Source organism: Rhinopithecus bieti, unplaced genomic scaffold (genome assembly GCF_001698545.2).
Source record: "Rhinopithecus bieti isolate Rb0 unplaced genomic scaffold, ASM169854v2 scaffold_13351, whole genome shotgun sequence".
Classification (NCBI taxonomy): domain Eukaryota; kingdom Metazoa; phylum Chordata; class Mammalia; order Primates; family Cercopithecidae; genus Rhinopithecus; species Rhinopithecus bieti.
This window is the reverse complement of record NW_016807514.1, coordinates 3,387,034-3,391,926: the sequence shown is the minus strand read 5'-3', so window position 1 is coordinate 3,391,926 and position 4,893 is coordinate 3,387,034. Positions and strand designations below refer to the sequence as shown.

Sequence of the window (4,893 nt, the reverse complement as noted above, 5' to 3'; positions counted from 1 at the left end):
GCACCCAACAGCTCCCGCCCCCGTTTCCGGCTCTGCGGAGCCGCCTCTCCTCCCAGGACCACTCCAGGAGTAAATAAAGCTTGAAATCCGCCGTCGTCGCCACCGTTTCTTTACAAAAGTCGTAGAACTCAAGCTCCTTAACCAAGAAACAAGAAGCGGAGTGACAAAGTCCAGGTGGCTCACTTGGGCTTCAGGGGCCTGGGCCAGGGCCCTGGGGGCAGCTGAGGGGCTTTCCCGCCTGGACCCTGGGCTCTGCGACCTCAAAGTCCGCCACGTGGTGGCAGCAGACGCCCAGGCACCCTCGTGCCACACCTGGCTGTGCCCAGTGCCCCATGGGCCCAGACCACTTGCCTCTCCCTCGGCTCTGCTGGGCCCTGGAGTGGCTGCCACCCTCATGGAAGGGCTGGGGTCTACAGGGATCAGGGTCAGGGGCCCTCGCTAGATGCCACTCAGGGCTCTGGGACTCCTTGGCAGTTTCAGCCCTGCCCTGCCCCAGCAGCTTTGGGGCCATGCTAGGCACCCCTCCTGCAGAGCTCTCTGGCTGTTCCCACCCCTCACCTGGCCCCTCCCAGCCCCCAGTCATCTGTGCCCTCCCTCCAGAACTCAGCTGTGGGGCCCCGCCCTGAACCCAGGCCACCAGAGCGGCCCACCGTCCTTCAAGTGGCCCTGGCCTGGAGGCCATGGGATGGTGTTCAGGGAAGGGGTCAGCAGCAGGAGCTAGAGTGGGGAGGTGCCCCTCTCCCTGCATGAGTGGTTTTCTTCAGCACACGTTCCTGTTCTAGATGCTGGAGGCCCCCAGCAAAACAGGACGGAGACATTAACCCCCAGGCCATGCGACTTGAGTGAGCAAATGGAGATACAGTGCTGAGTGCTGCCCGGGTGTGGGGTGGGGGCCTGGGGGAGCTGCTGCAGGCAGTGTGGTCTCAGCGGCCCTGTGGGAGGTGCCCTGTGGCTAGGCCTGTTCTCAGGGGAGAGAAGCCCAGCCGTGGGGTCTCCACAGCCCCACGTCCACCACATGGCAGGTGCCAGCTGACCAAGAGCTCCCAAACAGCCAGTGTCCAGGGCTCCCCGGCAGTCCTGGTTGCCCTGGCTTCAGCTCCGAGCTTCTGGGTCTTTCCTGGAAGTGCAGTCCCAGTCTCCCAAGAAAGGAGAAAAGGCCAGGCCCAGTGGTTCATGCCTGTAATCCTAGGACTTGGGGAGGCCCAAGCAAGCAGATTGCTTGAGCCCAGGAGTTTGAGACCAGCCTGGGCAACATGGCAAGACCTTGTCTCTATAAATAAAAAAATTAGCTGGGCATGGTGGCATGTGCCTATGGTCCCACCTGTTTGGGGGGCTGAGGTGGGAAGATCACCTGAGCCCAGGGAGGTGGAGGCTGCAGTGAGCCAAGATTGTGCCACTGCAGACCCCATCTCAAAAAAAAAAAAAAAAAAAAGCCAGGTGTGGTGGCTCAAGCCTGCAATCCCAGCACTGTGGGAGGCTAAGGCGGGAGGATCACTTGAGACCAGGAGTTCGAGACCAGCCTGGCCAACATGGAGAAACCCCATCTCTACTAAAAATACAAAAATTAGCCTGGCATGGTGGCGCAGGCCTGTAATCCCAGCTACTTGGGTAGTAGAGGCACGAAAATCACTTGAGCCTAGGAGGCAAAGGTTGTGGTGAGCCAAGATCACACCACTGCACTCCAGCCTGGGTGACACAGCAAGACTCTATCTCGAAAAACAAAAAAAAAGACAAGAGAAAGGCCTTTGATGACAAGTGTTTGTTTGCTCAGCTCTCTGGGCCATGCTGGGATGGGGGTGTGTTCTTGCCCCTTCCTCTCCCTTCCCCGTTCTGGTTCCCCAACCCCAGGGTTCCACTGTTGGACCCAGGGGTGGTTCCTGCCTCCTCCTCCTCTATGGCCCCCACATGGTCCAGTGCCCTCCTGCCGCAGGACGGGCTGGCCTCCGGATGGGCTTCAAGCCCCTGGGACTCATCTCTTTCCCTGCCTGGGTCCCTTGGGCAGAGCCTGGGAACCTCAGGCCCCTGCCCTGTCCTGGAGGACCATGAGGGACACCTGTGTGCAGCTGCTGCTCCAGAACAGGGGCCTTTCTGGGAGGGAGGACCAAGCCCCACCCTGGGAAGCCAAACACTAGAGCTTTGCTGGGCTCTTCAGCATCCTTCCGGCCCTTCCCGGCTACCGCATGCAGGTGCCCTGGCCACTGGGCCCAAGAGGGGCAGAGCAAAGCAGGAGCAGGGAGGGGTCTCAAGTGGCCCAGACCCGGGACACCTGCGCTGCCCGGCTGGCACAGGCTGCTTGGGAAGCTCTTGCTGCAGGTGCCCCAAGGCTAGGAGGCACGAGCCTGACGAGCCTGCAGGGAACCTCAGGGCTGACTGAGCCTGGCTCCAGCCTGCAGCACTGAAGCTGGGGGCCCCCATCCCCTTTGGTCTTAGTCACCCCAGTGGGCCTCATTTACCCTTGGCCACCAGGGAAGAGGAGCCGGGGCCCCATGCCAGTGCCATGTGGCAGAAAGCAGGGCCTCTGGGCCTGGTGCTTTGGGGACGCAGAGGCAGCACATGTCACAGTTGTCCTCCTGGGGGCTCTTCCCCTCCGGTTTATCTGCTGCTCTGGATGAATTTCCCCTCCTCCCATGTCACCACGGGGGAGGGGGCAGTGGGGCAGGCCCCTGTGACCTACAGCCAGGGATAAGTCCACAGAGAAAGGCACTGGGGTGACCTCTGCTCTGGGCACATGGTGGGTGCCTCCACTTGTCAGGAAGCCTGACCCCCAATCCCCTCCCTCCTGACAGCTCTCCCGACAGCTGCCTGCCAGCCAAGGGCCTGGAAGGGGACCAGCCACTCAAGACTCTCAAGACAAGGAAGCGTGTTCGCCTCCAACAAACACACCTCGTCCCGCCTGTCCCCAAGTTGTTAGCAGACACAGTGGTGCTGGTGCTGGTGCTGGTGGAAGTTTCAAAGCTGAGCCTGGTGAAAAGTTGAGCTGCTGCTGTGGTGACAGGGAGTTTTGCTTTATTGGAAAATAATTTCTGGTTGGAACTGACACGTGCAGTGTGGAAATGAGTTTTTGCTAAGCCGAAATTCATGTTTACAAAAGAATGTTTCAGCCGTGGGAGTTTGCACCCCAGGCAGAGCAGAAGGTGCTCAAGTGCAGAGCCGCCCATCTTGTACTGCCGCACCTGCAGACCAGTGGGCAAGGAGGCCCCTTACCCTCTGTGGCATAAAAGGACGCATTTATGGATGATGAATCAGGCCCCAGCCCACTGAGCTGGTTTCAGAAGCCGGGTGAGGTCTGCTGGTCGCAGGTCAGGGAGCCAGCCCTCTCCAACTCCTTCCGCCACGAAGGAACAAGTATCCCAGCCACTGGCATCCTCAGAGTCACCCGGATGATCATCTCTGCCCAGTGCTGACACCCTGCAAATCAGGCTAAGACAGCAGTGACAGGCCCGGAGGCTGGCAGGCCTAAGCAGCCCGATGGCAGTGCACCCTCCCAATTTCCCAGTGAGACTTGTGGCCAACAGGCACCCTGGGTACATGCTGAAGGCACTGGGCTGTCTCCACCCCTTCCCACGTGGCAAAACGGCCCGGCGCCCAAGCACAGTGCCCTGGCAATGCTCGCCTGCTGGCAACGACAGCCAAAAGGCCTGGGCAGCCTTCCGACGCAGCCAGGAAGTGGGCTGTGCTCCGCCACACCTGCTGGCCCGTGGATGCCAGGCAGGCACGCCCGCCTGTAGCCAGATGTGGTGGCATTTACGGGATACAGGAGTGCCAGGCAGATAGGCTGTGTGAGACAGTTGCCTGGGAAACATCACTAGATCCTTGGGGCAGCAGGGCAGGTACTCGGGCCCACACATGGGTGCGAGAGTAGGGGTGTGCCTTGGTGCCCCTGGGCACCCACAGCCTCAGACTCGCCCCCGACCCCAAGAGCCGGAAAGCCAGGAGTAGCTGGGGAGGGCCCTGGCCCGGGAGATAGTGGTCCTGTTTCTGAACCCCACCCCAGCCATGGCCTGTCTCTGGGCCAGCATCCCCCACCAGACAGGGCCAGCTGCCCTCTCTCAAAGTCCCCAGCACCCCTTCAAGCACTCTCCTGTTCACACCCTCCCACAGCCTGTCCTCTACCCCCATGTGTCAGGCTCAGCCCCTGCCCCTCAGCCCCAGCCAGGGGCTGGCTTTTGTCGGCCCCAGACCCTGCTCTGACGTCCCCTCCCCAGAGAAGCTTCCCCAGCCCAGCCCAGCCCAGGCTTCTCTCTCCACCCCACTACCCTGCTGGGAAATTGTGAGCTCAGATGCTGGTTGGTCTTCCCAGGAGAGCGGTCCTGTGTGCTCTGTTCCGTGGGAAGCCTCGCAGAGTGCTTGGCACCAAGGAGCCGGTCAGGGAGTGGAGACCTCTCAGGGCACCCCTCCTCTGGGGAAAACAAGTCACAGAAATCAAGCTGGGGGAGTGCTGTGGGTTGAGCAATGTCTCCGAAGACTCATGTCCACCAGTACCTGAGAAAGTGGCCTCGCTCGGAAGCAAGGTCTGCACTCATAGAATCAAATCAGGATGAGGCGATACTGGGTTAGGGTTGGCTCTGAATGCAGTGTGACCAGTGTTCTTGTAAGAAAAGGAAAATTGGCCGGGTGCAGTATCTCACGCCTGCAATTCCAGCACTTTGGGAGGCTGAGGCGGGCAGACCACTTGAGGTCAGGAGTTCAAGACCAGCCTGGCCAACATGGTAAAACCCCGTCTTTACTAAAAAATACAAAAATTAGCTGGGTGTGATGACGGGCGCCTGTAATCTCAGCTACTCAGGAGGCTGAGGCAGGAGAATCGCTTGAACCCAGAAGGTGGAGGTTGCAGTGAGCCGAGATTGAGCCACTGCACTCCAGCCTAGGCGACAGAGCAAGACTCCATCTCAA

At 60.2% G+C, this 4,893-nt stretch overlaps 1 pseudogene; it reads right to left on the bottom strand.

Annotated features, from left to right (window-relative positions):
• Positions 1–4,040, bottom strand: part of LOC108535995 (Fanconi anemia core complex-associated protein 20-like) — a 10,617-nt pseudogene extending 6,577 nt beyond the window's left edge.
• Between the last annotated feature and the right edge of the window lie 853 nt (positions 4,041–4,893).